The sequence below is a fragment of the Pleurodeles waltl genome, chromosome 10 (assembly GCF_031143425.1).
Source record: "Pleurodeles waltl isolate 20211129_DDA chromosome 10, aPleWal1.hap1.20221129, whole genome shotgun sequence".
In the NCBI taxonomy this organism is placed as follows: Eukaryota; Metazoa; Chordata; class Amphibia; order Caudata; family Salamandridae; genus Pleurodeles; species Pleurodeles waltl.
The window spans coordinates 35,130,092-35,153,692 of NC_090449.1; the positions used below are offsets into that span (position 1 = coordinate 35,130,092).

At 44.9% G+C, this 23,601-nt stretch overlaps 1 protein-coding gene across 1 annotated transcript in view; it reads left to right on the forward strand.

The window, feature by feature from the left end:
* Positions 1-18,640: 18,640 nt before the first annotated feature.
* Positions 18,641-23,601, forward strand: part of LOC138260999 (NACHT, LRR and PYD domains-containing protein 3-like) — a 122,451-nt gene continuing 117,490 nt past the window's right edge. The window contains exon 1 of the mRNA XM_069209588.1: positions 18,641-18,774. The gene's annotated coding sequence lies outside the window, so the exon portion shown is untranslated. The remainder of the gene's footprint in view (positions 18,775-23,601) is intronic.

Here is a 23,601-nt window from a genome sequence, read left to right on the forward strand (position 1 = left end):
TCTTTCTAAACCATTATTTGTTTCTGTTGTGCCAATTAAACAAGACAAAGAGGTCCTGGAGCGGACATGTTGCCAGGGCACGCAACCACTTTTCAGAACTTGTAGCGTCCAACCTAACTGCATAATGACCTAAACGGACTCTTTCCATGTTGTAAAAATTACGTCATTTTGTAGGATGTCAATTGCACACAAAACTATATTGTTAATTGTGTACATGCTGTTAACAAGGTGTTCATTCCAGCATCTACAACGGCTAGTGCTTTAAACAAGTTTTCCTGCTCCATTTGCCTCAACCGGGCGGCCACTTCTTTTTGTGAAAGTTTCCAAATTACATTATATATTGCATATAAGAAGCACTTTGGGCATTGTATTCTAGGACCCACCAAAAAAACTTGCAAGTCTGTGTTTTCTGATAGGAAATTAAGGTGTTCTTTAATGGCTGTTAATGTGGAAGATTTCAACCATTGTTGACATAATTTACCCAAGGTATATGTGGGGACAATATCAGAGTGTTGTGATGATACGTAAAGAGGGTCAGGTCGGCCACAGTAACCACCCATTTGGACCTGAAAGTGTTGAATTAAATGTTCCATTTTGGACCCACCCGTTGAGCTGTTCTTCAGTGACATTTAGAATCTTTTGCCGTTTGTCAAATTTTGCTTGTGACGGAATATTGGGTGCATTCAATTCCTTAATCTTTGCTAAGCCTTAACAAATTGTTTGTTGTATAGTTTATTTAAAAATATATTATGTAATGGAATAAGGCATGCTCTAAACAAAGCTTTCCATCCTTGTATTTACCAATTTCTAGTTCCCCACACACTCTTTGAGTCAATCGACTTTAACCCATATTGATAGCCTTCAATAGGCAACTGGGAATCAGAATAGATTAAGTTGGTGTTAGTTAGCAGGACATTGTGCAATTTCATAGGACGCAATTTAAAATAATAAGACTCAGCATTTGTGACATCATGTCCAGAAAAATATGTAACCTTTTCTACACACATTTTAGAACTTCCCATTGTCCAACTTCACCAATGTTCCCATTGTGTGTAATTGTAAACAGTTCTCGGGGTGCTGGCTTTATGTATAAAGTGGTATCCATGATGATGGTAACAGAACATTTCCCCATAATATGCTGTTGTTTGGTAAACATATTCACTTTCAAATACGGCATAATATTCAAGCCCAGATAGCACAGAATCAACCGTTTTCACATCCCAATCATCAGAAATCACCCCAGGTGTTATTATAACATTCATAGAGACTTTGAATACATTTGGAATTTGAATAGTTTTTGTCGGCCAGAATATATTAAATGATACTTTATCCCAAACAATCCCATCAAGAATTGGTACAGCTGAAATGTTCACTAGGGACAAGTCTCTGCAGACCTTATGTGAGGACATCGAGGCTTCAAAACCTCATCCACCAGTTCAACAGCAGAGCATTCAGGAAGATAATGACCATGTATCAAAAAAAAAGTTGACAAAAGCAATCCAAAGAAGGAAGGCAAGCACAGTTACCAGGACCCATAGATAAATCCATGGACAAATTAAATAGTTATAAGCCAATTGAATAGTTTACGCGTTCTTGATACAGGTAAGATGCTGAAGAATTTGAGAAAGAATCGTTGATGTCAGCACAATATCCAAAAGTAGTTTGTGCAAACACTGGAGCCGGTGCTGGCAGATGTGTCCCTTGGTGGTTCATACTAAACAATTTCACTTGTTTGTGTTGAATTCAAGTAAAATAGGTCAGAACTTTGGACATTTCTTGTTGTCGATGTAGTGACAGGTACTAATGAAAGTTCATTTTCTACCCTCCCCAGGCTTGGGGAAGATTCATCACTGTTGGTTAAATCTTGAACAGGCATATCCTTACTGGAAGTGAGAGGGGTTCGGGAACTGCTCAGGATTCCTCATGGTCCACTGTCTACTTACTAAGGTAATTAGGGTGCCTTTTGCATGTAATGAGACAGAAATACTTGGGAGATCCGTAAAGTCAGTGCCTAACCAACACTGGTGGCGCCATGTCGTAGACTCTTGCTGTGCTAATCAGATTGCTGGATTTTGGGCAGCAGCAGCACCAAGTGTGGGGGACTGAGTCTGATTCCACACCGTGTGACAGCTAGCTAGCAGCACCTCTCCAGTACCAGTGGAAGAAATGATTTGTGGCAGCCTTTTGCATGAAGCTCAGACTCCTGAGGGAATTTGTGGTGTAACAGATCATAACCCTTTCTCTCAGTTACATCAGTATCAAAACAAAAGCAGGATCTTGGCTCAATAAGTTTTATTGAAGCAACTATGTTCTACATAAAAAGGCATGAATTGCGATTATGAGGATAATGAAACATAGCGTTAAGACAGCAGTGACCATGAAAGTGAGCCCCACCATTTTGTCGCAAATAGCGTGTCTAACATATCTGCCTACACTACTAAGGGCCTGATTACGAGTATGGCGGTCCATAGGACCGCCATACCCACTGTAGCGGTCAGACCCCCACATCATAGGCAGTCCCACTGCCACATTATGATGCTGGCGGTTGGACTGCCAAAAGACCACGGCCGTGATCATTGATCCCGATGGGTTGGCGGCGATGCAAGTCGTGGTCAACCAAAGCAGTGCAGAACTCGGCACCGCTGTGCTGATCTCAACTTGCCTTTCCGCCAGCCTTTTCATGACAGTGTCACTGCCATGAAAAGCTGGCAGAAAGACAGAGATGGGGCCACGGGGCCCCAGCTCAGCCCATTCTCTCGGAATGTGTACTGTCTGCAAGTGCAGACAGTACACATTCCGATTGTGCTGGACGGAGCAGGCAGTGCAGCCTGCATTGGCCGCTGCTCCCTTTGAGCCAATGCCAATGCAGGCTGCACCACCTGTGCCACCAACCTCCCGGGGAATTTCTTATTCAGCGATGGGAGGACACAGGCTTGGCGGCGGCCTCCACCCTCCTACATTGGTGGTCGGACCGCCAATGTTGCTGCCGTGAATAAATTCAGGAGATGGAGGAGTAGTAGGGCAGCAAAGTGTTTATAAAGTTCTAGAGGGAGCCCATCGGAACCTGGCATTTTTTTCAGACTGTATCGCCTATACTGATTCCTCCAGCTCCGCGATCATCACACCAGTTTCTGAAGTGGCCTTATCTGATGATTCCAGGCCAGAGAGCGGCACCTCCGCCAAAAGCCCAACATCATCATGTGCCGCACGGTCACGTCGGGCCGTGGATAACCCACTCTAATAAACTGCAAAATTCCAGGTCTTTCTCTACATCTAAGTGAACCAGTCCCCCCATACCAGGCTCTATCTCGGCCACCCATCTTGCCTCCTCATCCCTTCTACCCTACCACGCAAGGAGGCAGCCCGCCTTGTTGCCCGTGTTGTAAAGTCGATGGTGGAGCCCCAGGTAATGTTGCGGTGCAGCCTGCGTTCCATGGGTATGATATCGGATCTTTGACACCCTGTAGGAGCATGTGGGAGTGCTCATCTCCTGTGGCCACCCAAGCCCACTCCTGCTGAAGGAGATGCCATTCCAGGCACAGCATTTCTTCCTCCCTGCAATGTTTCTTTAGGATGTCTGGTTTCTAATACCATCTGCTGCACTTTATTGAAATGTGTAATTCACGGGCAATCATGTTACCTCTCCTAAAATGTAAATATGCTATCTGTCTGGGGAGATGAATTAAATGTAAACGTGACAATACCAATCATACAATACTTTCGAAGGCTTTTTAGGTCTTGCTCATTGACAGCTTTAGCAGTCTAGTGGTAAAGAGACCTATGTTTTTTAGTGTAGACGTGAGCCCTGATTATAAATAAGGGGGACTGGAATCACAGTATGGAAAGCCACTCCTCTAGATGTGAATTGGCAGCTGCTCCTGCACCCAGTTTTCACAGGTATTGGGTCACCAGACCTGGTCAAATCCCACAAGGCTTTGGCAGCAACAGCAGCCAAATCTTGTCCCCTGATTTTTTTTTCTGCCATTGGGCGCATTCGGTGCTCCTGTCAGACCTTAGCTTTCACTTCACCATATCCCTACTCACCACATGCCCTTCCCCCTACTCCATCCCCCACTGAGGCCCTGTGCATATTTACCACCTGCTGAGAGAAAGAGGTGAATGTGTTTGTTAAACCCCAGGTGATTGGGAATTCATTCTGGTTGGTAAAGCTGGTCCTAAACAGTAATTTCCCATACCATGAGGTTCATCTCATAACTGCATGGTATTAGAGCAGTGTTATCGGACAGAAACATAACATATATATATATTTACCAATCTGCCAGTACTATGCAACTTCCACTCAGGCCCTTAGAGTGGGCTCTGGGTCCACCTCCTGCTCATGGCTTGATGGCTTTCTTGTCTTAGTTTCCTGCTCCGGATTGCATGCCTTTCCTTCCTATTCTTGTTTTTCTCCCACCCATGGAGCATTTCACTCTCACCAAGCACTGACTGGGTGAATTCTATTCTTCCACTGCTGACATGAGGGGGGCATTTTTTAATTGTTTTTCAGACTTCATAAGAGTGCGTCGCTTTCCTCACTCTCTTCGCATCTGTTTTACGTTTTATTTATTTTAAATTTTTTGTGGGTGCTGGAAGGTGCACACTGTTATTAGGAGGCTCACATTTTCTTATCTGCTCCCCATGGACTGCCCCACCATTCTCCCACCCTAACTCACTTTACATTTTTCCTTCTTAAAACTAATTTTTGCAAAGGCACATAAATTGCATACTGCTTCTGGGCCACTTGTTTGGTCCAATTTACAGGGCATACCATGCATAATTTTGTTTTTTAATTTGCTGTTCCGAATGCCTGTCAGCCATTTCGGAACAGGGAATTAACAAACACTGGCAAAGCCAATAGGTCTAGGCTATGCAACATCTATTGGTTTCATCAATGAGTTTGTACAGCAGAGCGGACTGCTGTACAACATGGATTAAAGTATAGAAAAGCATTATGATGTGGCAGGCGCTGACCGCGTCACAGCAATTTATTTTCTTCGAGCCATGTTGCACAGCAGCCCAGGACAGGCAGATGCATCTCTCTGGGAATGAGGGCTGCGCAAGCTCCTCGAATAATACAAACAAAACTTCCCAACAGCACACATTTTGCTTGTGGCCTTGCTTTGTGAGCACCATTCATTTTTCAATCTGGGAGAATATGCTGTGCACATGCTTTTTTTGTAAAATTGATCACACTCAAAAGTAGTCTTTAGCGAATCAAAAATCAGTTTTATTTCAATCAAAGGAGAGCCCACACTTGGCGTACGAAGTGGTATCATGCCACACTTGTATGGACTCAGTGGCACAGCGTGGGGGGTGCAGGGGGGGCCGGCCGCAACATCTGGGGGGGGGACTCGAGTGCTAAAATCCACGGGTTAGGGGGCGCAAATTACTTGCCTTGCCCCGGGTGCTGACAACCCACGCTACGCCACTGTATGGACTATATCGAAAAATATTGCATTCTACTGCTGTTTCCATTCATCTTTTAAAAAAACATTAATTGTTTTGGGAACCATAAATTCCAAATTAAATGCTGGTAATCTCAGAAATCGTGCTTTAAATAAACACGGCTAACTTAGCGTCTGTCTTCCATCTTGAATATGACACTGTTCTACACCACGTGATTAGCTTTGCTGTTTCTTTCTGTTAGAATAAGGAATTACTGGGCTCCATGGAGCAAGTTGAAGCCTTTGCTGAATGTTATGAACAAAGTAATTTTCTCAAGGCTGAGTTTAGCCAGACTAAAAACAGGAGTGACTCGCTGCACGGAAAAGGGGTGGGATGGCACATGGCGAGGCATTGAGGGAAAAGAGAAAAAATAAAAAATAAAAATAAAGGGCCAGATGTCTCATCACGGCCCTTTGCGATTCGGAAATAGCGATTTTTAAGAAATCGCTATTTCCGACTCGCAAAGCGCCATGTATCACATTTGCGAATCAGTAATAGCGATTTCTTAAAAATTGCAAATGCTATTACTGAATCGCAAATAGCCATACCGGCCCCATTCGTACCAAGGGCCTGTTGGCCCATATCTGCGAATTGTTTGCATTTCCAAAATTGCGATTTGTGAACCAGAAATTGCAATTTTGGAAATGCAAAACCCCAGGGTGCTGAGGGCCTAAGGCCCCCTGTGCTGCACCCCAAAAACATTTTTGGGGACATGTAAGGGGCACACATGCCAAAAGGACATGTGTGCTTTACATGTACAATTTAAAAATGCATTCTAAATGCATTTTTAAATTTTGCACCAGGTTACCACCTGGTTTCTTTTAATGGTAATTTGCAAGTGCAAAATGCCATTCTGTGAAAAATCGCAATTTGCGATTTTTTGCAGCATCTCCTTGCGATTTGGATTTTGCGAATCACAAATTGCGACTTGCAAAACCAGGTCGCAACGCAAGAAATCGCAATTTTTGCGATTTCTTAATTGTGGTCTGCGAATGCCTTTCATGCATCGCAGGCCACTTTTTTGCACTCGCAAACGGCCCAATTTTGCGATTTGCAACGTTTGCGAGTGCAAAACAATTTCGTACATGTGGCCCAAAAACACTTACCTGATTCCCTGCCACCGCGCTTCAGCCTACATTGCAGGTACAGATTCCCAGCTTGCCCTGCAGCCAATCCGAATGCAGCTCTCATGCTGCTGGCAGCATGAGAGCAGCGTTCGGACTGGTAGGAGAGCCCTTGCTTGGCGCTCTCAGGCAGACTGGGAGCCTCTGCCTGCTCTCACCATCCTGGCAACACAGTGCTGGGTTGGAGAGATCCCAGTGCGCATGTCTATTTGGCTGACCCGAGACCACCGGCCACACACAAATGTGCATTGAGGGGAGTAATGTGCACTCCCCTTCCGCCCCTGTCACGCCCCACGGCCCCACCCCTTTAACAAGAAAATTATAATAAACACGGTTTATTATCATTTCCTTGTTAAAGGTTTGCAGCTGCTGATGCTGGGGGGGGGACGCTCCTCCGCCGTAGCGGGGGAGTTGTACATGACTAAATAACATACTATGTAGCAGTTGTGTCCCCATGTGCCTGATGCTATGAACACAGAATCCCATGTACTCTAATAGTGAGACAATCCTCTCATGTATTCAGTTGCAAATGTTTCTCGTTGCCGAATTTCCATTGGTTACAAGTCTGAGATCCATGTACTAATGTAGAGAATGTAGGAACCTGTTGTCTAAAATCCTATCATCGAGTGTGATTTTACGATGAAAGGGAGTCCGTTCCCCCTCTCTTAGTAGGAGACTCTCTATCGGTTGTGCATCTGAACTCAACTGAGTTTAAGATTCTTTATATTTTGGGCTTAGCACATTGACTGAACTTCTACTTGACTATCTGCAATTTGTGCCATTCTACTTAAAAAAAATTCTAAGTAAACCTTTAAACTTAAGACGTTGGCTTCTGTCATTCCTGAAGACTCCACTGTGACAGGAGACAAGGCCTAGTGACTTCCATCACAGGAGGGACGGGTCCGGGGAGCACCGAAGTCTGTCCAGGGACCGCACTGCTTTCCGTCTGAGAAAACCGGCGCCCCCAGGGGCGGAAGGAAGGGGCGGGGGTATGAGCTGAGGGCTTTGCACAGGTGCACTTCTTCCCTGTAAAAAACTACTAAGAAAACCCGCAAAGCAGTGCTATAAAGCATCCTTGGCGGTAGAAGGGTCTTGGGTTGGAGTAATCTAACACAACAGCTGCAGCTTGTACTGGATTTGCACACACGGTGGGGGTTTGGGGGCTCGTCCAACACTCACAGACCTCTGACTCCATTACCCCAAAGATGAGGCTCCGCGCTTCACAGCCAGCAACGTGGGAGGAGGAAGGGTGGCAAATAAAGCACAGACAGAGGGGGGAGGGATGGGGTGGGAAAGCACAGACAGAGGGGGGAGGGATGAGGTGGTAAAGCACAGACAGGGGGGGAAGGGATGGGGTGGGAAAGCACAGACAGAGGGGGGATGGGGTGGGAAAGCACAGACAGAGGGGGGATGGGGTGGGAAAGCACAGACAGGGGGAACGGATGGGGTGGTAAAGCACAGACAGAGGCGGAAGGGATAGGGTGGGAAAGCACAGACAGAGGGGGAGGGATGGGGGAAGCACGGAGAGGGAGAAGGGATGGGGTGGGAAAGCACATGTCAAGGAGGGAGGTGGGGGGTGACGACGGGGAAACAAAAAACAAAACACTTACCATTCTCACTACCGCCACCTTCTGCCGCCTCTCTCCTCTTCTGGTGTCCCAGTATTCACTGGGACACCAGCACAGGCTCCCCAGCAATCCTGGTGCTGGTGTCATGCTAAACCTAGCATGAGAGCAGTGCCAGGATTGGTCTAAGAGGTTCAGACTGCTGCTCAGACACTGCCCTGGGGTCTGTGTAGTTTCTCCAGCTCGGCTATTCAACACAGCCGAGTTCGAGAAATCTAAGTGCGCATGTATGTTTGGCTGGCCTGAGGCAGCTGGCCAAACACACATGCGCACTTAGGTGCACGCTCTCCTCTTACCACTCCCCCCTCCCGTGGCCCGCCCCACCCATCTCTTCACACGCTGGCTGAGCCATCAGGTGAAAAATAAAACCATAGTAAGCTACTGCTTTATTTTTCATCTGCTGGCTCTTAACCAGGGGGGCAATGCCCCCCCACTATTGCGAGAAGGCGCCCCTGTGCCCTTGTGTGTGTGTTAGTAAAACATGGTAAAAACCTATTCACCATACAGAGGCCAAACCACCAGGCACTGTCAGTATTAGTGTGCATGAGTGGGGTCAAACAGCAAAGTCCAACAAAATATGTGAACAGGGCTTAGAACTCCAAATCCCAGAGTGCACCAGCCTGATCTAGCTGAAATGTGAAAAAGTTTAAAGTATGACGTATGTGAGATTAGAAGTCATGTTTTCTTAGCTCGAATAGACCAATATGTAAAATGTAACGAGAAAATAAGGATGTGGGGGAGGTAAGGGAATCAGAGATTGCCTTTCAAGAGACACTGCTACTGGGCAGCAGTTTGCAGCCATTCACACAACGGGGCACGCTCCAGAGCCTTATTGCCCCAAAGAATGTTTTAGAACTGGGCAGGGGGCACACAATCCTGATCATTATTGATGTCTAGGTCCAAACATGTAGTCTCCTGCCTCTGTTGTGGTATCGTCCACAACAGCTGCAGCAGAGTGGGTCTTTGGAGACACGAGGAAGGGTTAGTGCTTAATTTGAGCTGGTGTTTGCAGGTGGGGCCCTTGGCACACATTTTTTGGGGACCGACCCTGTTACATGGATAATTGCACTTTTGATGATATCCTTGACTGCGAGCGAACTTATTTTTCATTTTGTGTCTCCTTCACGCTCATGGCAGCCATGGCGCTTTGAATTGGCTCGCTTATGTCAACTGTTTTACTTTACATTTTCAATTTATGTGGCAAGAAAAGTCCAGTTAGGAATTTGCAACGCAAATAGCTCTATCTCAACCAAACGTGAGACCCATTGCATTGCAAATGCTTGTTTCATCTGCTATTACCACAAACATTGCCTGCAGCAAGCACAAATGCATGCAGTTTCTCATATCCTGCAAAACACACATGCAGCATGTCTTTATAACTACAAAACTGCCCTGATCTTAAAATTTGGGGCACTTTTTAGCAATCTGATTCACTAGTCGGGGGCACTTTTATTTTGGTGCCCGAGCTTAATTTCTGTCCAACTTTGACCTGGGGCAGGGCTGCCTTGCTGTCCAGGCTTTACCATGATTTCACATGAGCACTGGCAGTGCCCTTCTGATCTGCCTTGTAGACAACAGGTGCAGCACGGGTTGCAGGCGCGGTCCTGCGAGACCGGCCGCGCTCTGCGCCGTATCCAACCAGCTCTCCGGCTCCCACATTCACAAGAGATAAGAAAGGTGGAATGAGGACAGCACTTATCTACACTTATTATTCTTGATGCCAATAGCGCCTGTCTCTCGCTTCCCATCCCTGGACCATCTCACTGCCCTGGGGGAAGTGATGAGCATTATAGAGATGGAAAGTGCACGGCTTGAGGGTTCACATTCATTTTCCATTGCTGACACAAGCTCTCCCCCTGCAGTTGTTGTCTGGTACTTCAGACACTAAAGCTGTTTCCTGTTAATTTTTTTGGTCTGGGTTTTCACAGTGCAGCCTGAAATATCTTGTGGCTTACAATGTTCATAGAGTGAGCTTTGGCTCCACCCCTTTCAGCCACTGACTTTCTTCTACCAGCCTCTTTCAGCCATTGGCTTGAGACTTTGTCAATTACATCTTGGATCAGTAGAAGTGGAGAATTAATCTTTCACATACTGCTATTGACTCTTTAGATGTATCCTTCCGCCTCCACTTGAGTGCTTGCATTGAAGTGCATGACAGACTACTTAGGAACAACATCCCGCTCTGTCCTTTCTGCTGGTTCCCTCTCTTATGCCCTGCTGAGATGTACTATTGCCAATCACAAAGAGAGGTGAGAGGAACAAACCCCATCACACTTTCTCCCGAAGGTAAATCTGTGCACACAAAAGGTGTGGAGGGGGGGGGGGGGAATTAGGCTCGGCTGAGTGTCTCTATTTGAGGCAGATCCAATAGAAACCAAACCCTTCCTCCAACAGACGAGGATTATTTAATCCAAGCTCAACCCTATTTGGGACATACCCACGGTTCCCCGAGTATCACTCTGTGAGTAAGAGGAAAGTTTACTTTATGGAAGAGGTGGTCTCACACACTTAATAGTGTCCTGCTTCATCATAGACCACCTCTACCCACCCTAGTAGAACAATGTCGCCAGGGCAGACTCAACCATCTGGTTCGGACCTACCAGAGGGAGTTCTTATATAAAGCTCACTGGACAAAACCGGGACCCAGATACCTAAAAATACTTAGTGGACTACCGGTAATTCACCTTTATTATGGTGTCCACTGGTATGGTTAAAAACAACGAAGAAAGGATGGGCTTGAGTATAGTGGGTCAGCTCATCCTTAAATACGCGTATTTATATCTGGATCCCGGTTTTGTCCAGGGAGCTTTATATAAGATCTCCCTCTGGTAGGTCCGAACCAGATGTACTATTGCTACAGTTTTCAAACCCAACCCTAGTGGCTTTTCTAATGCTGGGTTTGTAAATGCATGTAAATCTCCAAACTTTTAACTGCACCCTGTGACTTGTAGTTCCACAGATGCAAGTGCAGTGACTTTTGTGATATCTAGAATGTACATGTGATATCGTTTCTTCACAACATGTTTTTATTTTTTTCGTGAGTATATTTTAATAGTTTTTAATAAATAACATATCTGTTTTTCTGTTCTCTTTAATAAAGGCCTGGTATACATTTATAACAATGAGTTATTGGCATTTTGAATTATCTTGTAATGTAATACTTTTAAACATGCAGTTTTGTCCGAAAAATAAATGTAACTTAGTTTTCATAAAAATTGTATTTCTTAAAATTGGCATAAAGTAAGAAAATGGAGCAGTAGTTAAAATAGTAGCTTCAAAGATAATTTACCAACATTTGCCAAGCTTGTAATGCACACACAACAATTTTTACTATTCTGAGTTCTGACATTTTTTATTGTCAAATTTAAATTTGTTAAAAATATTTTTTTTTTTTTAAAACGATTTGCAGGGGCCCAAACTTTTCTTTGGAGGCTTTCTTTAGCGACTATTGGGGCTGCTGAATATCAAGATTGCCTAGTCTTGATTCCACCTCATGGCTTTTTATTCCACCACCCTACACATCCCTTTCTTTTTTATCTAATTCTGAACCATTCTTCTAATACCTGCTTAATCCCTTGTCCAGTATTTTCGTATTTCTCCCCTCCTCATTCTTGGTGAAAAACAAGTTTGGGTCCCTAAAAATGATGGCCAGAGTACACCATCTGCAGCCACCAGCACAATTTCCTCATGGTGTCCTATGGAAAAATGGTGCACATTTAAAGTCAAAGTACATTTTTTCTGGCATGGTTTGGTTACAGGGGTTTTCCAACCAGAAGGAACCTTGGGGATTACCAGGACCTCATTAGGATTGGCCCAGAAAATGGGCTGACTGTCCCTATCCTGGGAGTTAAAGATACCCCGGTGGGTGGGCGGGGATCCTCAACCCATTATGAGTTGGACTCTGAGGTTCTGCTAAGAAATGAAGAACTACAGGGTAAATATGCAATTTCAGGTCTGATTCCCCTGGTATTCCTCATTTCCCCCGACTTCCTGATGGAAGTTTTGGCTGTTTTCAGTAGCCAAAATGCTGTACAAAAGTAAATAACGCATAATTGCAAGGGAGCCAGTAACTACTGTTTTCGTTCTCATCAGAATTAAGAGGCCACTGGTAATGAAGGCCATTGTAACAAATCAAATAAGACTGACAACTCTGACCAACACACGAATGCACATTCCAACAATTTTATATGTATGTGGTAAAATATTAGGGTGCTCATACACTGATGCACATTGTTGCCAAAATGTGGGTACTGCAGTCTCAAAGAGACTCCAGAGAATAAATGAAACTGCAGAAATAGCGGAGCACACCAAGTACAACTCGAACACTATTAACTCATATTAAATTCAATCTATGCAAAGAAATATCAATAAATTATACATTCATGAAAAAATGTATCCAATGGCAGGAAAAGGGTGTTCATTATTTTCTATAAACACACAAACATATGCAATGATACAAGATTAAAAATATTTAATGTAACCATACAAAAAATTATGAAATAAATTGATTAACATATAAAACAACATAGTACACATAGACACGAAATACAAGACGAATTTGACGTATAAATGTATCAAACAAACAATTTTCAAATAATCAAAAAATTGCTTTGGACAAAGACAGAACGATGTGCACTACAATCCCTTTGTAGCACTGCTTCAGCCGACACGTGTTTCGCCCACTGACGGACTTTTTCAAGGCTGATAAATGACAATAAATAAACCTCAAATTAATTACAACAGTCAATATCGGACTAAATTTGATAAGTGAAGACAAATTATGTATATTATTTATTCCCAAAAGTCTTTCAATATATAAAACCTCCAAATAGAAATTAATAAAGGAAATAACACCCTATATCCTTCACCAAATCAGAAAACTCAATGGTGCATAATGTGTAATTCAAAACCAGAAAAGTCTTATCCCAAAACATGCAACCCAGACATGTGAGGGAAAATGAAGTCTTAAGGAAAGCAAAACATGCAACCACAAAATAAACCTTTCCATAATATAATTATAAAATTCAATCCAGAAACCAACAGATTAGTAGTACCCAGAGTCCATACATAGTCCCTAATAAGTGTTTGGAACTAACCTTAGCCTATAAGTCAAACCTGCAATAAACAGGAATGGTCTTAGATCCTGTACCATAATAGTGGCTAATATAACTAAAGGTAATAGCCAAGTCTGATTATACATACCATTTTTTCCACACAGAGTCCACTAAGGAAATAGTAACACCATCCTCTTAGTCAGATATAAATTGTCCATCCTCTCAACCACCCGTTCAAAATGTGGTACGGACCTTCATATGTGGTCAGTTCTTCATGCACCACTCCAGCGCACCCAAGGAATAATCCTTTCTGTTTTATATCTAAAATCACAAACAACCTATTTAAATCTAATGAAGGTCACTATAGCTAGTATTTAAATCTAGAAATGCACTTTTGACGTATTGATATATTCAATTCAAAAGCCTTAATTGACTTGACTTTATAATTAAGATTATAGGCTCCATTATCAGATATAATCAAAAACAAAAAAATATTTTATCATCAAAAATCCATAGAAGTTATCTATTGCAAAAAAACAAAGCATCCTATTTTAACTTTTTTATACAAAGAAACTATTAATCTGTGGCAATAATACCTGTGTGTTAAAATATCCGATACGCAGCATCGCGGACATACAGAAAATAGTGCAGAAACAAGTACTACAACTCGTTTAAATAGGAAAGTCCTGTTTTACTCTGCATTTCAATTAACCAATGATATCTTGCGTTGTTCACCAGTATGAACGATGGACACCATATTGCAGTATATTTCCAAGTCAGAAAGTAAACACATCACCGTAATCGACATAGAAATAGTCTTGCTAAGTCAGAAAAAGGCGGCCATTTTAATATTGTTCGATGAAAAAATTAAACTAATTCTGGGGTATCTGATATAACAACCCTTATTGTGTGTACTGTAATCACCAATATTTATCATGTTATATAAACATGATTGTGGCAAAATGAGAAAATAGAGTCACAATTCCCATCAAATGTGCAATATTACTAAGACTGTCATAAGCACATTGCATTATTACTCAATGTCCCTGAAATCATTATAATGATGTCAATAGTGTATCTCACAGCAAAAAATCAATTCAATATTATGTAGTTCAGTAGACCTACTACAGCAATATGTATAGTCAATCAAACTTTCATCTCAAAAGCAAATTACTCCAAAATGCATATTAGTCATATAATGTGTTAATAGAGCATCTTATATATTAGTCTGGATCGTGAAATAGTTGTTATATAGTTATTTCTTAGTAATACATGCAATTAGTGTGCACGATGAACACCAATGTCCATATCACCCACAGATGAACAGAAAGGTTTGTATATCGACATTCACAAATGCTTATATATAAAAGCTTTCAATAAATAAACAAAATATAAACAATGGATGTGCCCATAAAAAATGGTACATTTCATCATCCAAATTCATTCCAAGTTCTATGGCTGTAAGTCTAAAAATCCATTTGGCTTCATTTCACCTTAGTTCTAGGGTTCTATTACCCCCCTTAGGATTGACAAGAGTCTGACTAATGCCCATAAATTTTATAACTGGGAACTCCGAGAAAGAATGCATTTTTGCCATATGGCGTACCACGGGAGATGTCACTATCCTGCCATTGGATAATTTTTTCATGAATGTATGATTTATTGATATTTCTTTGCATAGATTTAATTTGAGTTAATAGTGTTTGAGTTGTACTTGGTGTGCTCCGTTATTTCTGCACTTTGTAACAAATGTTGCATTTTAAAGCACAAAGGGCAGGACCATCATGGACATCATTTAGGGGCTCCCAGAGGTTCGCAGCTGCGAGCTGTGACTTGCCCTCCAATGACACAGAGATTATATCCCATGTTGAAGAGAGCTGCGTTTGAGTGACTGATTAAAGTTAAGGTGTGGGTATTTTTATTACCAGTGGTGGCCACTTGTGAATGAGGGTGGCGGGCCAGGAGGAGGGAGTATTAAAAAAACCCAAAAAAAACGTGTCTCTATGTTGGGAGAGACGGCTCCGTCTCTCCCTCCGTCCTTCTCAGACTCCTGGAAGCACAGGGCTTCTAGACTCCCCTCCAATCACAACGCTGCTGTCAACAGCATGACAGCAGCATTGTGATTGGTCTGAGCGCCCTGCTTCGGCGCTCAGACAGGAAGTAGGGCCCTGTGCACTTACTCCTCCCGACTGTCCAATACAGTCGGGTGGAGAAATGCAAAGTGCGCATGACTGTTTGGCCGTCCGAACTCTGCTGGCCAAAACATCATGCACACTTATGTGCACTCACCACTCTGCCTCCAGCCCTCCTCCTCTTCCTGCCCTGCCCCGCCCTGCCCTAAAAGCATAAAGCAGTAGGGCCACGCTCCTCCACCTTAGCCGAGGACCCACTGCTGTCTAATACTGGGTGGAAAGGCATAGACTGTGGATTGCACGGCTTAGTTATTGTACTCCAGCTGTTTATTGGGATTGTCTATGCCCATGGTGTGTGGACAGTCACCTCCATCATAGAGAGGGACCCGCCGTCTGTCTTTTCAGCATGGTCTGCCCCAAACCTACGGGCGGGCCGCACTTGTGATGATACATTGGGAATTCAGTGTTTTGTCCCAGGGTCAGCAGTTGACATAGTTATCACAGGAACAGCCAGGTTTTCACTCCTCTTCTGATCTCTACATGTTCTTCAGTGCATCATACTTTAGGTTTGAAAGACTTCCCGACGTGGGCCACAACAGCCATTATCTGCACCAACCTCGCTTTTGTTTTAAATTTTTCACGTACAGCACCAGACTTTATGCAAAATAGCAGAATGTTAGTGATGTCTGCTCCACTCCCATCAAGTGGCACCAGAGGTGGCCCGCCTCCATCCAATACCACTTTGCATGCTGGAATTTTTTTACCCCATACTCGAGGTAAAAATACAGGCCCCAGAATGCATCATGTTCTTGGCTAAAAAGCCAGTGCTGGCAGAAGGTTTCATACATGAGATGGGTCCAGCCAGGGCCCGCTTTAGGGCAGTGCCACTGGTGCCACCACACTGGGCTGGCCTCACTTTCAAATATCTTACTGGATTAAACGCACTTGCTGGAGAATTCTTTGCATGACCAGCAATTTTCAGGCAGTAATAAAAATGTCAACATCACTCTGGTGACTGATTTACCTGCTGGAGAGATCTGGGTTTTGTCTAGTGGTTTTGACTCATCATACGGAAGAGCAGAGGGATAATGTGCCTGCTGCAAAGCACAGGTAACCTGCATATTACACAATTGGATTTTATGTAGGTAGCTCAGTGGGTTACTGCTTTTGTCACAGAAATCCTTTTGTTCCTTGAAGTTTGTTAGTTTCAATATTTCTAATATAGCAAAGTGGGCTATGATCTGGCAGCAAAACTCTGCATGCAAACTGCAAGGCATAGCTTTAAAAGGGTTTGTTTGGATAGAAATAACTTGTTACTAACACCTACCTGGACCACTGTTTTATTACATTTTAAATCCTGAGTTTTGCTTCACCAGACCCAGCACTATATACACAAATACCGCCTACTAGTATGGATGACATGCAACACCTACACCTAATAGTCCTCATCGTCTTATGTTTGTCTAATGTTATGTTTCTCATACATTGACTATACACTTTGGGCAAGATGTACGACCCAGAGTTTTGCGACTCATTTGCGGGTCGCAAAACTATATATACAACAGTGTACTTCACGCTGTTTGCAATTCCCAATGGGGTCGCAAATAAACTACCTCATGAATATTCATGAGGTAGGTCGCAATTTGCGACCCCATTGGGAATGGCTGCCCTCACAGGGATGGTGGCCTTTTGGGGACAGCAGACCACCATGTCTGTGACTGATTTTAAATAAAGCAGTTTTCTTTAGTGCAGCCTGTTTTCCTTAAAGGAAAATAGAATGCATTTCAAAAACAAAAAGTTTTCTTTTCATATTTTCAGAAAAAATATTTTTGCTACCATTCACAAAGTGGAAGAGGTCCATTGGGGACCCCCTCGTTTGCGAATGGGTTAGCACCAATTTGAAATTGGTGCGAACTGCGATTGTTTTGTGACCGCATTCACGGTCACAAAACAATCCTACATTGCGCTGCGACTCGCAATTGGGAACGGAACGTCCCTTCCTAATTGCAACTCGCAAACCTATTTTGCGATTCGGTGAATAGATTACTGAATCGCAAAAAAGGGTCTGTACCTACCAAAATGCTTTTTTCTTGTCGCAAAGCTGCGTACATGTGGCCCTTGATTCGTTGTCTTTGTATAATGAGGGTGTGATTAGGTGTTCTGAGGTCATTCATTGATTGGGGTGAGTGCGCTATATATACACGTGTGCGAGAGGAGTGGTAGGAGAGAAGGGGCGCTCTTGGAAGGTGGCAGTGGGGGGGATCGGTGGAGGAGGATCTTGGGAGGGGCACCAACGCCGAGCGCCCCTGTGCTAAAGCCCGCCCTAGGGCCACTTGGAAGCTGTGGTTGGGAGAGAGGATAAGGTGCGTCTCAGAAAATTACAAACCATGACGGGCAAAGGTCACCAGGGCCCCACCCGTCGCAGGCAGCAGCCCTGATAATCCAGCGCACACCTGATGTCACCTGCGCGAAGGACTGTGTGTTCAAAGGTTCCGCCTGCAGCCCACGGGGTGTGCGCGGGGCTATCACCTGGGCGGAGCTTGGTCGGTAATATTGGGGGGGGAGGGGGGCAGCTTCAGATTTCCTAACAATCAGGCTGGCACCTAATGTTAAAATACATTATACATTAGGCAGGGCGCATGAGAAGGGCTCAAGGTGCAGTGGAAAGGGAGAGGAATGCGGATTGATAGGGGTGCTAAGTAAGAAAACGTTATTTTGTTAAATAATTAAAATTTTTGAAGTCTTTACAAACAGAGAGAGGGAATATGTCTGTGTGTGTGCGTTTTTGTCTCTGTGTGTAAAAAGTCCTGTTGAAATGCCACTGACATTTCACCATACCCGACTGAAAGCACCTGCCCCTAACTATTTATCACAAAATACATATATTTGGGGGGTGTAACACCCCAAAGACCCCCCTAAAGCTACGCCTCTGGTTATTACAGTATAAACAACACTACTTGGGCCCTATCTGACGTCTGAAAAGGATTCGAGCGAGCGGAATCTGCAGAAAGTCTGGCAGGACTGGTGTTATATTTGTTTACTGATAAACAATCCCCTTGCTTTTTTCGGTTCCTGTCGTTTTATTATTGCATTTAATGTGCCTTTGTGTGGTTTGCAAGTGTTGCTAATGGTTCTTTGCAATGAGTTCCGCTACTGTGCTACTGAACAGCTGGGGATGTCAGTACTGTAATCAGTGTTTACCCACGCCCTACCCACCCCACTTCCGCCTCGGACTGCGACCTGCTCCTGGTGTCGTCCTCAGCAGGCTCTGGCACCGAAGGATGCTGGGAAGAGTGGGCCAGGCTATGGGGCGAGTGCAGCCGGAGCTCAGGGTCCCCTCTGAAGAGCCACTTCCGGGGCTGAGGACAGACACTTGTGGAGGGATCGCCAGGTAAGCGCGAGGCTGACCCTGACCTTTGAGGACAGTGCCCAGAGGCCAGCAATGCCCTGCCGGCATCCTCTTTCAGTGAGATAGATCCGTGGGTTAATGCAGGCCACTTGTGTTCTGCAGAAAGTTTGCTGAACCTCCATGAAACGGGACAGTTGGCGACTGCAGTGACAGGCATTTTATTGGGGTGCAATTGTGAGAGCGTAAGTGTTAGAGGTGGGCGAGCCACGGAGGGCTCGAGCCAGGCTCAAGACACGCGCCTGGCTCTGGCAGAGCTCGAGGTCCCCCTGGATCCTCGAGCCCAAAACGAGCCGACATTTCATTGGGCTTCTGCTCGCCACAAGCTCTAACCTCATGCACCAATCAGTAAAATCAAAGCATCAGCTGCTGCAATAGAGGAGAAAGAGAGATGCAGCCAGTGCTTAATTTGTGCTTGTTGTTTCCGGTGCTGAGCACCGGCACTTATTTTTCAGGGCCAGGGCTTATTCTTCTGCCTCAAGCATTTGCTGCGAGCAAAAGACACGTTTGGGAAAGATGGATGAAGGGAAAAACGAAAAAGCATCACAAAGGGAGAAAGTAGAAAGCTGCCAGAGTGAGCTGAAAGGGCAGGGAGCGGCTTTATATGGATTGAAGAGGCCGAGATGTCTTCAGGATTATGTCGCTTCAGTATTCCACGTTCACACATTTAATTGCAGCAGCCACATGTTTAAGAGCACCTTTGAGCACCAGCACCTTTTTATTTACAAATTAAGCACTGGATGCTGCCTGTGGCTGAACTGCAAATGTGTGACCAGAAATCCTAGGATCAACCCTAGCTTCCCCGTCTGACCAAACTGCGTGATCCTATCCAAATATTTTATTTTATTGGAACGCCTTTTTCTTCATAGTGATATATGAGTGTTTGTACAACACTAAATCCAGAAACACAATATCGACATACACCAGTGGTCTTCAAACTTTTTAATGACGTGAGGAATTAAATACAACTTTTACAAACAGCCTCAACTGTTAACCAAATGGCTTTCTGATCATGTCTGCTGACTAGTTCGGCAGTGGAACTCGTAAAGCTTGTCTTCGGCCGAAAACCTTGACATGCGCTAAATTTACTGAAATTGCCAGGGCGAAGGGTGAAGGGTGGTCAGTCCCGGTAACTCCACGGAGCCTGGATACGCCGGCTATGGTGGGCCAGTCTGTTTTTGCAGTGTTCTGTTTTAGGTTTTGCAGGTTATGAAATTACATTTTTATTGAAAGTTCAAAGTCGCCTTTATTCAGAATCTTTGAAGTTAATGACTTCCATGGCTAGAAATAACTCTTAATAGTTAGAATTTCCACAATGCAAACTTACTCATTTTGGGGCGTGATCCAATGCACAGCTCTAAATGTTAGACATGTGGCGTAGAGTTTGAGAAACCACACAATTTTCAACCGCAAGCAGAAAAACAACTGCATATCAAACGTTTTAGCGTCTGACTGGAAGTAATATTTTAAACAAACCGAAGCAGACCTGTCGTCTCCTAATCTTGGAATTTGTTTTGATTTTCTGTCCATAAGGAAGTGCAGAGAGTCCTTACGTGACGCACGGAACACATTTTGAGAAGGCTGCCTTCTCAGCGATACACAGCAGCCACGGTGGGATACACGAGCTCGTTCTAATGCATGGCATCAGCGCCCTCTTGTGTCCTCATAAGTGTACTGTTCAGCGGCCACCATAAGAGAGCCTCGTACGTGCTGGTCCATGTGGCCTCTCCAACTGCTTGCAGGCCTCCTCCCAATTACACTCAAGTGTCTTCAAGTGTCCGACAGCAAGAGCACAACTGCTATATGTCCGACTAACTGGACGGCTTTCTGGAGAGTAGAGAGATGAAATGTTTTGGGGTGCCTGCTGGAGGCTAGATGACATTCTCAGTAGCAAATTACATTGTGGAAGCCCTTTAAACCTATCACAAAAAGAACAGGTGATGGACAAAATGCTGAACAATTCAAACATTCACCCCCAGTCATGGATCTGGGGAAAATAAATTATCAATTTTTTTGTGCTAACCATGCCTTCCCAGTTTGGACGCAGCCATATGCAAATCACTCCACCGTGGTCCTCATGGGAACAGTCCAGCCGAACTGCCAAGACAGGTTCCCCCCCAGATCGGAAACAAGCATCCTGGGACCGGTTTTGTGGTATCAACCCTCATCAGCCGGAATAGTTAAAGTCCGGTGACCTAGTTAACACAGGATCCACGTCTGGGCATATCTGGCACACTTAGGGTGACAAATAAAAAAAGAAGAGATGATGGGCGGAAGTTGAACAAATCAAACATTCACACCCAGTCACGGATCTGGGTTAAATCCATCGATTTTTTTTTTGCTCACCATGCCATTCCAGTTTGGGCACAGCCATATGCAAATTAGTTTTGACCCTGCTCCCCATGGGAACAGTCCAGCCTGAACTGCCAGGACAGGTCTGATCTGCACCTGCTTGAAGAGGGAGATAAACTTAGACTGCTAATGTCCCAGCTACACTTGCTTGTAAGGGAGAAAGCCTTGCACTGTATCTGTCTGAGCTGACTCTGCGATGGAAAGCAGCTTTTGCTGCAGGTGTCCAAGCTGTACCGGCTCTGTGAGGGAGAGAAACTTGCACAGCTCTTGACTGAGCTTAACTGACTCTGTGAGGGAGCAGCATGCACTGCTGGTATGTGAGCTGTACCAACTCTTTGAGGGAGAGAAACTTGCACTGCTCTTGTCTGAGCTGTACCTGCTCTGTGAGGGAAAGAAGGTTGCACTGCTCTTGTCTGAGCTGTACCGACTCTGTGAGGGGGCAGCTTGCACTACTGGTGTGTGAACTGTACCTGCTCAGTGAGGGAGAGAAGCTTGCACTGCTTGTGGGTGAGCTGTACCAGCTCTGTTTCAGAGAGAAGCTTGCACTGCTCTACTCTGAGCTGCTCCGGCTCTGTGAGGGAGAGAAGCTTGCACTGCTCTTGTCTGAGCTGTACCGGCTCTGTGAGGGAGAGAAACTTGCACAGCACTTGTCTGAGCTTAACTGACTCTGTAAGGGGGCAGCTTGCACTGCTGGTGTGTGAACTGTACCTGCTCAGTGAGAGAGTGAAGCTTGCACTGCTGGTGGGTGAGCTGTACCTGCTCTGTGAGGGAGAGAAGCTTGCACTGCTCTTGTCTGAGCTGCTCCGGCTCTGTGAGGGAGAGACGGTTGCACTGCTTTAGTCTTAGCTGTACTGGCTCTGTTACAGAGAGAAGCTTGCACTGCTCTTGTCTGAGCTGTACCTGCTCTGTGAGGGAGAGAAGCTTGCACTGTTCTTGTATGAGCTGTACCGGCTCTGTTATGGAGAGAAGCTTGCACTGCTCTAGTCTGAGCTGAACCGGGTCTGTGAGGGAGAGAAGGTTGCATTCCTGGTGCCTGAACTGTACCGGTTTTGTGAGGGAGAGAAGCTTGCACTGCTCTAGTCTGAGCTGCTCCGGCTCTGTGAGGGACAGAAGCTTGCACTGCTCTTTTCTGAACTGTACCAGCTCTGTGAGGGAGAGAAGGTTGCCCCGCTCTTGTCTGAGCCTTACCTGCTCTGTGAGGGAGAAAAGCTTGTACTGCTCTTGTCTGAGCTGTACCGGCTCTGTGAGGGAGATATGCTTGTACTGCTTGTGTTTGAGCTCTACGGGCTCTGTGAGGGGGCAGCTTGTACTGCTGGTGTGTGAGCTGTACCTGCTCCTCTGTGAGGGAGAGAAGCTTGCACTGCTGTTGTCTGAGCTGCTCCAGCTCCATGAGGGAGAGAAGCTTGCATGGCAAAGTTACAGCATAACAGCAGCAATGCAAACTTCCCTCTCTCAGCAGAGATTATATCAACAGCAGTGCACACTTCCTACCCTCACTGAAAAGGCCTAGCAAGGGAAGGTAGCAGCAGGCTAATCCTAATGGATATGGTTCTGCAATGTTTTTCCCCCTTGCATAATGCAGCACAACGTATTTAGCTGTGCTGCGTTGCATGACAAACTAATACACCTGCCTCTAAATGGTTTATAGTCCTGTCAAGGGGAGAGGTTTTCCACCTGTGGAGGCAGAGGCTGAGGCAGATCTTACTCCACGTGAGAGAGCACACTCATTGCAATGCACTCTGAAAGGGCAGAGAGAAGCAGTAATGAGAGAGCAGTGAGGGCAGTGGAGGACAAAATAAAGGGATTGGCAGTAGACTAGGGGCCTCATTTACGAAGCCCTTGTGCCACTGGAGTGTCACTTTTAGGGATGCTCTGGTGGAGCTGTGCCCTGCTCTCTATCTACAACGCGATGGTAAGTCACTTTACATAGCTTAATGCCGCCTTGTGAATATGGAGCGCCCCAACGCAGTTTTCTGCGGCAAAGAGACTTACAAAGGGCGTTGCTGTGGGTGTACCTACACACAATCCATTGCTTTTTTATGCTGCCTCAGAATTACAAGAAATCATACACCTGAGGCAGCGCCAAAAACTAATGTCACCCCTGGGATGGTGTTAGAGTGGCGCAACAAGAAGAAATACTTTTATTTCTCCTTATTTTTTGCTCTTTCTATGTGTGCTGCATTCTGCAGCCACATAGAAGGAGCAATACGCCATTAATGATGGTTTATGTGCAGGAAGGTGTTCCTTCCTGCACATAAACAATCACCCCTGCAATGCAGGCATCCTTGTGCCATAGTGCAAGAAGGCTATGTTGGTGCTAGGCAGCTGATTTAACTACAGTGCTGGGAAAACACAGGGATGCGCTGTATTCTGGTAAATACAGCGCATACCTGCTGTTAGAAATGGGGTCTCTAGTTGGCAGAGGTTTACACCTTTGTCCAAGTAGGGACCACAGTCCTA